This window comes from Aotus nancymaae, unplaced genomic scaffold (assembly GCF_030222135.1).
Source record: "Aotus nancymaae isolate 86718 unplaced genomic scaffold, 86718_ANA_hifiasm-v0.15.2.pri h1tg000051l, whole genome shotgun sequence".
Lineage (NCBI taxonomy): Eukaryota > Metazoa > Chordata > Mammalia > Primates > Aotidae > Aotus > Aotus nancymaae.
In genome coordinates, this window is record NW_026988465.1 from 14,339,280 (window position 1) to 14,351,857 (window position 12,578).

The following is a 12,578-nucleotide window of genomic DNA, read 5'->3' on the forward strand; positions in this document are numbered from 1 at the left end:
CTGGGTGCCAGTGCCCGGTTGCCCTTCTCTATGATATAGCCCAGGTAAGTAACTTTCAGTTGGCAGAGTTGGGCCTTTTTAGCTGAGACCAGGGAACCCAAAGTCTGTAGGGTCTTTAATAATGACTGGGTGGTCTCTTTACAGGCCTCCTGGGTTTTTATAGCCAAGAGTAAGTCATTCACGTACTGGAGTAGGGTACACTTGGAGGACTCGGCTCAGAAGGTGGCAAGATCTTGGCTAAGTGCCTCATCAAACAGAGTGGGGAGTTTTTGAACCCCTGAGGCAGTCTTGTCCAAGTGAGTTTCCCTGAGACCCCAGTATCGGGGTCAGTCCATTCAAAAGCATATATGGGCTGGCTAACAGGGGCCAGTGGGATGCAAAAGACTGCATCCTTGAGATCCAAGACAGTGTAATGGTGGTGTTCTGGGCCCTAGAGACTTAGGTGTACGGATTTGGAACTGTAGGGTGGACAGTTTCCACTCATTTGTTTACATCCCTTAAGTCCTGTACAGGCCGATAGTCCTTTGTGCCTGGTTTTAAGACGGGGAGCAAGGGGGTATTCCAGGTGGACTTACAGGTAATAAGGATCCCTCCTTTTAGGAGTCTGGTTACATCTGGAGCAATTCCCCGTCTGGCTTCCTGGCTCATGGGATATTGTCGTACCTGGACTGGAATTGCCGTTGCCAATAGCTGGACCACAACTAGGGTACGGTGACTTGCCAAGCCCGGGGAATTTGTCTCAGCCCACACTCTGGGTACATTCTCTTGGAACTGGCGGAGGAGGTCTGATGTTGGTGGTTGATCTGCCTCTGAGGATAAAGCTTCCTACAAAAGATACTCATTTGACAGAGCACAGGTGATGAGGATTTGCTGAGGTGGCCTTAAAGCCAAGGGAGGAGGAATTGAGAGGCAAGCCTGACTCTTACAGAAAGAAATATTTGCTTGAAGTTTGTGAAGTAAGTCCCGTCCTAGGAGTGGGTACGGACACTCTGGAATGGCTAAGAAGGAGTGGGTGACAGTGCCGTTCCCCAGATCACTGAGTCGGTTGGTGGTCCAAGGGCTTGTTGTAGTTTTTCCTGTGGCCCCCTGGATAATTATTTTTTACTGGATAGTGGTCCCAGAGGCTAAGGACCGAGTGGGCCACCTGGTGTCAGAAGTTGATAAGTTTGTCTCCAACTCTTAAAGTGACCCTGGGTTTCTGGGGGCTTAGTAAATAAGGGCCCCGGCCCCGTCAATCCTGACCTTCTAAATTGAGGATAGCCCTCGGTGGCTTTTTCTGAGAGGTTACTCGTCTTTTTTTCTCTGGGCGCTCATTTTTTCTAATGTTTTTCTTTTTTACAGTACGCACATTCGTTTCTTCCTAACGGGGGCCAGGGACCCCGGGGGCCCTTTTACAAGGTCCCCTGCCCTTGTGGAATGACTCCTGTCTTCTGAAAGGCTGCTATTACTGCCTTAGTAACTTTTTTGTTTTGTATGGCTCCAGGAGTATCCCTGTTATCAAAAACTTTCTGGGCAATTTCCAGCAACTGGGTTAAATTTATTCCCTGGAATCCCTCTAACTTCTGTAACTTTCTTTTAATATCTGGGGCTGACTGGGAAATGAAAGCCAGATTGATGGTCCACTGATTTTCTGGAGCCTCAGGGTCAACAGGAGTGCAGGTGCGATGAGCATCCTGTAGAGGCTGAAGGAAGGCAGCCGGTGACTCCTGCAGACCCTGTTACGGTCCCTGCTGTGGAGAGGTTAGTGGGCTTGCTGGTCGCTCCCCAACCCTTTCTAAAAGATACTGGTGAAAAGTGTTCAGAGCCTGGTGACCCCCCAAGGTGTTGGGGTCCCACTGGTGTCAGGTAGAGGGAAAAACCTTTTCAATTTGGTCCCGGGTTTTTTTGTTTTTTTTCCTACTGTTCCTCGCCCTGGACCTATGATGACTTTCAGGGCTTCCTGTCTAATTTTGCCTCTTTCCTCTGTGGTGAACAGAATCAGTAATAATTGTTGGCAGTCATCCCACGTGGGGTGATGAGTCTGGAGTACAGATTCTAAGAGCCCTGTCAAAGCCTGGGGCTTCTCAGAGACGGCGGATGTTGAGCCTTCTGACAGAACTTACTCCATTGTAAAACCCCGCTGCCACCTTAAGTTCCCCAGCCTCCCAGCACGACCCCCTCCCAGGGAAATTTCCATCTCAGCAGGTTCCTAAGCCTCCCCCTCTTGCCATCTTAGCAGTTCCCCAACACAACCCCCTCCCGGGAACTATTAAACTCAGCAGTTCCCCAGCCCCTCCCCTCCTGCACAGCCCCTCACACTGGAGGCATCTGCCCTCTCGCAGGCCATAAAAATCCCCTTTGCCACGCCATGGGTTCTGCGCGCCAATTTGGGGTGCAGCCCGGCAGCTTTTCCCTTGCTCTTAATAAAGTTGTCCCAGCACTTGGTGTTTTGTCCCTCTCTTTAATTTCTATCATCTTCCAGTTATATAAGTCACTTGACGAGATGGGAATGTGAAGAAAGAATGGGAGATCCCGATTGTCTTCTCCTGCTGGGGGTGCCTCTCCAGGAGGAATCCCCGCTGTGGGTGTGCAGGGGGACAAGGTTTGGTCACTGGTACTGTCCAGGGGGGTGCTGAGGCCCTGGTTCAGAGGGCCTTGAGTAGGGTGGAGGTAATTCCTGATCCTCCGCTGGGGCAGGGAGAATGGCCAGCGCAGTAGGAGCCTTCCTTGGGCCGGCTAACATGACCTGAAGTCCAGCCTGTTCTATGCAGCGCTTCAGCGATGGGGGTGTGGGGGGGTCATTGGACTAAATCCAACCATTGGTTAATGTATGGATACTGGTCAGGGTATTGAGGAGTTTCTGCGACCATTTTCCATACAGCCTGGGTAATTCGTGGGTCGTAGGTCCCAGTATCTGGCCACTCAACTCCAAAAGACGGCCATTCTAGTTTACATAAAGAGAGGAGTTTTCCAGGGGTTAATTTCACCCCATATTGGTCTGAGAACCCAACCTTGAAGTTGGCCATCATGCATTGGAACGAGGTACAAGGCCAGGAGCTAGACGACCCCATTTGGTTTTTCCTTAGCTTTTAAATTCCCCCAAGAAATTTCACTAATTTATGACTGGCTTCACTGAGGATTTGAACCAATGACCTTGCAGTTGCAGGCCTTATACCTTAACTACTGTGCTAACAGGGCCTTTGTATTACAAAGAGTTGGAAAGCTTTTATTTTTTTTAAAATTTATTTATTTTACCTTAGGTGCATACTATATCTGGCATTTCTTCCCATGTTATCCCTCCCTCCCCTCCCCTCCCTCTCCACCCCCCACTGTCTCTCCCCTACTCATCCAACTGTCCCCAGTGTGTGATGTTCCTCTCCCTGAGTCCATGTGTTCTCATTGTTCAACACCCACCTATGAGTGAGAACATATGGTGTTTGGCTTTCTGTTCTTGTGTCAGTTTTCTGAGAATGATGGTTTCCAGATTCATCCAAGTCCCTACAAAGGACACGAACTCATCGTTTTTTATGGCTGCGTAGTATTCCATGATTTACATGTGCCACATTTTCTCTGTCCAGTCTAACATTGATGGGCATTTGGGTTGATTCCAGGTCTTTGCTATTGTACACAGGGCTGCAATGAACATACGTGTGCATATGTCTTTATAGCAGAACGATTTATAGTTCTTTGGGTATTACCCAGTAATGGGATTGCTGGGTCAAATGGGATTTCTATTTCTAGATCCTTGAGAAATCACCACACTGTCTTCCACAATGGTTGAACTAATTTACACTCCCACCAACTGTGTAAGCATGTTCCTATTTCTCTACATCCTCTCCAGCATCTGTTGTCTCCAGATTTTTTAATAATCACCATTCTAACTGGCGTGAGATGATATCTCAGTGTGGTTTTGATTTGCATTTCTCTAATGACCACTGATGATGAGCATTTTTTCATATGTTTGTTGGCCTCATATATATCTTTTGAAAAGTGTCTGTTCATATCCTTCACCCACTTTTGAATGGAGTTGTTTTTTTTTTTTTTTCTTGTATATCCGTTTTAGTTCCTTGTAGATTCTCGATATTAGCCCTTTGTCAGATGGGTAGATTGCAAAAAATTTTTCCCATTCTGTTGGTTGCCAATTCGCTCTAATGATGGTTTCTTTTGCTGTACAGAAGCTCCGGAGTTTAATTAGATCCCATTTATCTATCTTGGCTTTTATTGCCATTGCTTTTGGTGTTTTAGTCATGAAGTCCTTCCCTATGCCTATGTCCTGGATGGTTTTGCCTACATTTTCCTCTAGTGTTTTAATGGTGTTCAGTTTTATGTTTAAATCTTTAATCCATCTGGAGTTAATTTTAGTGTAAGGTGATAGGTAGGGGTCCAATTTCTGCTTTCTGCACGTGACTAGCCAGTTTTCCCAACACCATTTATTAAACATGGAGTCCTTTTGCCATTGCTTGTTTTTGCCAGGTTTATCAAAGATCAGATGGTTATAGATGTGTGATGTTTCTTCTGGGGTCTCTGTTCTGTTCCATTGGTCTATGTCTCTGTTTTGGTATCAGTACCATGCTGTTTTGATTACTGTAGCCTTGTAGTATAGTTTGAAGTCCAGCAGTGTGATGCCTCTGGCTTTGTTCTTTCTGCTTGGGATTGTCTTGGCTATGCGGGGTCTTTTGTGATTCATATGAAGTTTAAAGTGGTTTTTTCCAGTTCTGTGAAGAAGGTAATTGGTAGCTTGATGGGGACAGCATTGAATCTGTAGATTACTTTGGGCAGTATGGCCATTTTCATGATATTGATTCTTCCTAACCATGAGCATGGAATGTTTCTCCATCTGTTTGTGTCCTTTCTTATTTCCTTGATCAGTGGTTTGTAGTTCTCCTTGAAGAGGTCCTTTACATCCTTTATTTGTTGTATTCCTAGGTATTTTAGTCTCTTTGTAGCAATTGTGAATGGGAGTTCGCTCTTGATTTGACTCTCTGTTTGTCCATTATTGGTATGTAGGAATGCTTGTGATTTCTGCACATTGATTTTGTATCCTGAGACTTTGCTGAAGTTGCTTATCAGTTTGAGAAGATTTTGGGCTGAGACGATGGGGTCTTCTAGATATACAATCATGTCATCTGCAAATAGAGACAGTTTGACTTCCTCCTTTCCTAATTGAATACCCTTTCTTTCTTTTTCTTGCCTGATTGCTCTGGCTAGAACTTCCAATACTATGTTGAATAGGAGTGGTGAGAGAGGGCATCCTTGTCTAGTGCCTGATTGCAAAGGGAATGCTTCCAGCTTTTGCCTGTAGGTTTGTCATATATAGCTTTTATCATTTTACAATACATTCTGTCAATACCTACTTTATTGAGAGTTTTTAGCACAAAGGGCTGTTGAATTTTATCAAAGGTCTTCTCTGCATCTATTGAGATAATCATGTGGTTTTTGTCTTTGGTTCCGTTTATGTGATGAATTACATTTATGGATTTGCATATGTTGAACCAGCCTTGCATCCCCGGATGAAGCCTACTTGGTCGTGATGGATAAGCTTCTTGATGTACTGTTGCAATCTCTTTGCCAGTATTTTATTGAGGATTTTTGCGTCGATGTTCATCATGGATATTGGCCTGAAGTTTTCTTTTTTAGTTGAATCTCTGCCTGGTTTTGGTATCTGGATGATGTTGGTCTCATAAAATTAGTTAGGGAGGATTCCCTCCTTTTGTATTGTTTGATACAGTTTCAGAAGGAATGGAACCAGCTCCTCTTTGTACGTCTGGTAGAATTCAGCTGTGAACCCGTCTGGACCTGGACTTTTTTTGGTTGGTAGGCTCTTGATTGCTGCCTCTGCTTCGGCCCTTGTTATTGGTCAATTCAGGGTTTCAACTTCCTCCTGGTTTAGTCTTGGTAGAGTACAAGTGTCTAGGAATTTATCCATTTCTTCCTGGTTTACTGCTTTATGTGAGTAGAGCTGTTTGTAGTAATCTCTGATGGTAGTTTGTATTTCTGTGGGATCAGTGGTGATATCCCCTTTATCATTTTTTATTGTATGTATTTGATTCTTCTCCCTTTTCTTTTTTATTAGTCTGGCTAGCAGTCTGTCTGTTTTGTTGATCTTTTCAAAAAACCAGCTCCTGGATTTATTGACTTTTTGAATTTTTTTGTGTCTCTATTTCCTTCAATTCTGCTCTGATCTTAGTTTTTTCTTGTCTTCTGCTAGCTTTTGAGTTTTTTTATCTTGCTCCTCTAGCTCTTTCAATTTTGATGATTGGGTGTTGATTTTAGATCTTTCCTCTCTTCTCTGGTGGGCATTTATTGCTATAAATTTCCCTCTCGATACTTCTTTAAAAGTGTCCCAGAGATTCTGGTACATTGTGTCTTCATTCTGGTTGGTTTTGAAGAACATCTTTATTTCTGTCTTCATTTCATTGTTTATCCAGCCAACACGCAGAAGCAAGTTATTCAGTTTCCAAGTGGTTGTGTGGGTTTGAGTGTGTTTCTTGATCCTGAGTTCTAGTCTGATTGTGCTGTGGTCTGATAGACTGTTTGTTATGAATTCTGTTCTTCTGCATTTGCTGAGGAGTGATTTGCTTCCAATGATGTGGTCAATTTTAGAGTAAGTGCAATGTGGTGCTGAGAAAAATGTATATTCTGTGAATTTTGGGTGGAGTGTTCTGTATATGTCTATTAGGTCCACTTGGTCCAGCTCTGCATTCAAGTCCTGGATATCCTTGTCAATTTTCTGTCTCATTGATCTGTCTAATATTGACAGTGGAGTGTTGAAGTCTCCCACTATTATTGTGTGGGAGTCTAAATCTCATTTTAGGTCATTAAGAATTTGCTTTATGTATCTGGGTTCTCCTGTGTTGGGGGCATATATATTTAGGATCGTTAGCTCTTCCTGTTGGATTGATCCTTTTACCATTATGTAGTGTCCTTCTTTGTCTCTTTTCATCTTTGTTGGTTTGAAGTCCATTTTATCAGAGACTAGGATTGCAACCCCTGCTTTTTTTTGTTCTCCATTTGCTTGGTAAATCTTCTTCCATCCCTTTATTTTGAGTCTATGTGTGTCTTTGTATGTGAGATGGGTTTCCTGAATACAGCACACTGATGGGTTTTGACTTTTTATCCAGTTTGCCAGTCTGTGTCTTTTGATTGGGGTGTTTAGGCCATTTACATTCAATGTTAATATTGTTATGTGTGAATTTGATCCTGCCATTTTGTTACTGGCTGGTTTTCTTTCTCGTTAGTTGACTCATTTTCTTCATTGCATTTTTGGTCTTTGCCAACTGCTTTGCTTTTGCAGTGTCTGATACTTGTTCCTTTCCATGCTTAGTGTTTCCTTCAGGAGCTCTTGTAGGGCAGGTCTGGTGGTGACAAAATCTCTCAATAGTTGCTTGTCCATAAAGGATTTTATTTCTCCTTCACTTACGAAGCTTAGTTTGGCTGGATATGAGATTCTGGGTTGAAAGTTCTTTTCTTTAAGGATGTTGAATATTGGCCCCCACTCTCTTCTGGCTTGTAGGGTTTCTGCTGAGAGATCTTCTGTGAGTCTGATTGGCTTCCCTCTGTGGGTGACCTGACCTTTCTCTCTGGCTGCCCTTAGCATTTTTTCCTTCATTTCAACCCTGGTGAATCTGACAATTATGTGCCTTGGGGTTGCTCTTCTTGAGGAATATCTTTGTGGAGTTCTCTGTTTTTCTTGAATTTGAAATTTGGACTGCCTTGCTAGGCTTGGGAAGTTCTCCTGGATAATATCCTGGAACATGTTTTCCAGCTTGGATTCATTCTCCCCATCATATTCAGGTACACCGATCAAGCATAGATTGGGTCTTTTCACACAATCCCATATTTCTTGGAGGCTTTGTTCATTTCTTTTCACTTTTTTCTCTTGTCTTGCCTTCTCTTTTTATTTCATTGAGTGATCTTCAATCTCTGATATCCTTTCTTCTGTTTGATCAATTTGGCTAATAAAACTTTTGTTTGCCTCATGTAGTTCTTGTGCTGTGTTTTTCAACTCCATCAAGTCATTTATGTTCTTCTCTAAGCTGGTTATTCTAGTTAGCATTTCATCTAACCTTTTTTCAAGGTTTTTGGTTTCTTTGCATTGAGTTAGAACATGTTCCTTTAGCTCAGAAAAGTTTGTTATTATCCACCTTCTGAAGCCTGTTTCTGTCAATTCGTCGCACTCCTTGGTCAAGTTTTGATCCTGTGTTGTTGAGGAGTTGTGATCCCTTGAAGGAGAAGAGGTGATCTGGTCTTTGATGGTTTCATCTTTTTTGCACTGGTTTTTTCCCATCTTTGTGGATTTACCTGGCTGTGTTGTCAGGGAGCTGCTTGATGAGGTCGCTTGTCTGCCTGTGAAGGTGTTACTGGGTTTCTAGGGACTCCTTCAGGTTACTAGGGAAGCTTCCTGTATCTTTTTTGTTTATAATGGGAGATTAGGCCCACCTCTTCCACTGACCTGTAGGGCTGCTGGGTTGTCAAGAACGCCATCCCGCCATCCCGTTGCTATGTAGGCTTCCTGTGTTTTTTGTTAAAACATGTAGCCCAGTCCCACCCCTCTAGTGGTGGGTTGTGCTCTTCCTCCACTGGGCTGGATCATTCAGGGTTCAGCTCAGACTGTGGCACTGGCTGCGCAACCCACTAGAGTCAGAGCTTCAGCCCTTTGGGCTTTGTCGGGGAGCGTAGGGACCCACCCAGCTGCACCCGGCTGGCCATCTCTCCCTTTCACCTTCTTCTCTCTCTGGTCATGGGGTAGGGCCTGCCCAGCTGCTCTTGCTTACAGCTCCCTCTCTCTCTGGGCAGAGGGAGGGGGCAATAGCTCAGTCCGCAGGCTCTTATTCAACTCCATGCTTGTAATTCCTGGCACTTGACTGGCAAAGATTCCCTGTTCTGTGTATTGCTGAGGCTTTGGGGGAAGTGCTGTATCTGAACCAGAGTGCCAGAGGGGAGCCTCTGACTCACCAGTCAGATGCACTTTCTGGGTGAAGCAGCACTCCTCCCACCTTGGTCTGCCCTGAGTGGGCTTTGCTCACCCTTGGGCCAGACCCATTGAAATGCACCTGGTACCTTGGTTGGAGTTAGGAGATCTCTGGGTTCCTGCGTCTGTCTCGCTGAGTGTTGTGCACTGGAATTGTGTCTAATCGGCCATCTTGGATCAGCAGACCTGAACATCCCTGTTTCTTAAACAACCAGTCATTTTACTCTAGGGCTAAATTTACCATACAAAATTCTTTCTCATCTGAAATTATCTATCTTTAAGTTTTCTTACCAAAAAAAAAATTCTTTATTTTTATAACTTTATTTACATCTCTTTTATTTCCTGGTTCTTTTTACTATGTTTTATACATGACCTTTAAATAAGCTTTAAATTAGACAAAAATTGCTCACTTTTTTTTAAAAGAAAGAATGTTTTCTGGCTGGGCAGGGTGGCTCACACCTGTAATCCCAGCACTTTGGGAGGCTGAGGCAGGCAGATCACAAGGTCAAGAGATCAAGCTGAGATTGCACCACTGCACTCCAGCTTGGCGACAGAGCGAGATTTCATATCAAAAAAAAAACCTACAAATATATTTTTATTGAAAACCAACCAAATAATGAAATATCTATTATTTAATTTAATATAGCTTTAGATTCCAAATTATGAGTTTTTCTGCAAGTATTTATTCTATTACATTTACCTATTTTATTTTAATCATTTACCTAGATTATTTATAAAAGCTGCGATTGTCATTATTTAGTTATAGAACCACCATAACTTTGCAAAATTAGAACTGAGATAGTGAAAATGATTTGTCCTAACTGACTCCATCTTGCTTCTAACCTCCAAGCTATCCTTGTTCATTCCTGGGTATAGGCTGAACTGACTTTAGGAGGAACTTAGTTTATGGTTTAGCTTTGAAACAAAGATAATAACAGTCCTTTCTCAAAACAAACCTTACTGCCTGTGGACTAGACTGACTAAAGCCACAAGATTAGAAGTTGTGGTAGTCTGACTTAATTCAAAATGCTGCTATTTTTATTAAACCAATATCAATATTTTATTTATTAAAGATTACACACGCAAAGATTATTCTGTCTTGGGCTGGGTTTATAGTTTTGTAACCTCTATGCCAAATTTTGACAACTTATAGTATTTGGCAGGGGAAAGTATGAAATTGCTTGATTAATAAATGCAAACAAAGATGTATGCTGGTAATTCTTCACATATTTCTAATATTACTTTACCAATAATTTGAAAACTAGCTTATTTATTAGAGATATTACTTAGGTTATATAAACTTGAAAAAGCATTTGACTAGTATTTTATTTTTTTCTGATAAAGTATTTGGTTCAAGTGCTTTTATTTTCTTAAGCCAACTAACCAGAACTCTTTCACATATTTGCAGTAGTGAAATATTGTGTACACAACACATAAATATACAGATGTATTAGGCATGCCAATAGAAGTACATCTTATGGATTTATAAAAATTTTTTTTTCCTATCTTAGACTTTCAGATTCTTGAGAACCTGTTTCACAACCCTAGGCAGTTGTCAGCTAAATAGCCTTAAATTTTCATATTAAAGGAAACAACTCAGATGAAAAGTAAATGGCAAAATTTACATCGTAAGGTACAGAGAGAAAAAGCCTGGTGGTGCTAGAGGAAGATTAAAGATCAAATCACTTATTTGATCGAATCAAACATAAAGTCATAGAAATCTATCATAGGATTGTATAAAGAAACCAACTTTATTTAGATAGGGACTACCTATCTTTTAACTGGATCCCTGAGCTCTGGGGAGAGCCTACACTGAATCCAGGGCCTCTAAAAAGGGAGAATTATTGAGGTTAGAATACATGATGCTTTTCTAAGTGTCTAAACTACACTCTTCCTTAAAAACCCAAGAGTAACCTCTGTGCAGTAGCTATTTTAGTACAAAAAAAAAAAAAAAAAAAAAAACGGGTAACAATACAAAAGTAAGCACTTTAAGAACTGAGACAAACTTCTCAGTTTACATTCTTGGGGTTCCTTAAGGAAAAACAGGTTTCTCCCCCAAAGAGAGTCCGGCAGCACTTTCTCCGTTTTCTTTAAGGAACCCCAGGCTGTTATAAACTATCCTAGGTCCCCCCAAGCAGCAGACGGTGCCAGAGAAAGGAGAGATGGCAGAAGTAAATGAAGAAAACAGAATTCAGCCAACTGAGAAGAAAAATCTTTTGCTCAAAAAAATGACAAGGTCCTAGGAGAAAAACGAAAAAACAAAAACATGAAGGCCTTTTAGATACAGACACACGAATACGCCACATATACACACACACACAGCTTAGATGTTAGCTTTTAATGAAGCTTTCTTTTAACCATTGAGCTCCTTTAAAACAACGTTTTTAAATCTCGTTACCGTATTTCACCTAGGACAAATTGCTGCTATTTCAGAAGTACAGCGACTGCTCTTTCAGTCTGACCTGGCTAGCAAAAACCGTAGCCTTGTTATGTAAATAAAGCTCCTTAGTAGTCCAGATAAAAAAATCTCTCCTCTTTTTCTTTCCTTTTGCTGGTTGTTTTTCTACCCCCACCACACCACCTTTGTCATGTGTGTGGTGGGGAGGTGGAATTTAGCCACTTCGGAGGACTTGTTCCCCACAATTTGGAACTTCCTTCGGATTTGATCAAGTCAGATAGAGTTGATCAGTCCCAATGGGAAAAAGACCAAAACAACACAAATAGAAACAAAAAACAAGAAAACAGGTAAGCAAGACAAATGATAGCACAACTGTATCGTTACTGAGCACTCTCATGGTAAGAAGAAATTAAGACCAGCTGATTGTTAATCTTAACTTTAGCTGAGACAAACCCCAATGCAGTTACTTACCTAGGGATGAGTCTCGGGCTGTAGACTGCTCTCAACCACCCTAGAAGCAGGGAAAAAAACCTCATCTTCCCTGTTGGAAGCAAGCTCAGACTCCATAAAGGAGTTACCTGCCTTCCATCATCATGGAAGCTGGAAAACTTGCCGTCTTTGTGTTGGAAACAAGTAAAACTAAACTAAAAGGAGTTGCATGGACCAGGTGCAGTGGCTCACACCTGTAATCCCAGCACTTTGGGAGGCCAAGGTGAGTGGATCACCTGAAGTCAGGAGTTCAAGACCAGTCTGGCCAACATGGTGAAACCATATGTCTACTAAAAATCACAAAAATCAGCTGGATGTGGTGGCACAGCCTGTAATCCCAGCTACTCAGGAGGCTGAGGCAGGAGAATTGCTTGAACCGAGGAGGTGGAGGTTGCAGTGAACTAAGATTATGCCACTGCACTTCAGCCCAGGCAACAGAGCAAGAATCCATCTCAAAAAAAAAAAAAAAAAAAAGGAATTGTACAGCAGACTTTAGATCTCATTCAAATTTAGAGAGATCAGGGATTTTCTAGAGGGGGTGCTTCCAGGCTTCAGCAAATTGTCCTATTGGTTTGAGCCATAAAGATAGCTCAAGCTGGTACCAAGCACTAACAGGAGATTTCTCAAAGGTCAACAGCACTTCTAATCAGAATCTCTTCGTGGTTACCAAAATATGAACCCCCAAAATCTGAGACAGGTCTCAGTTAATTTAGAAAGTTTATTTTTCCAAGGTTGAGAACA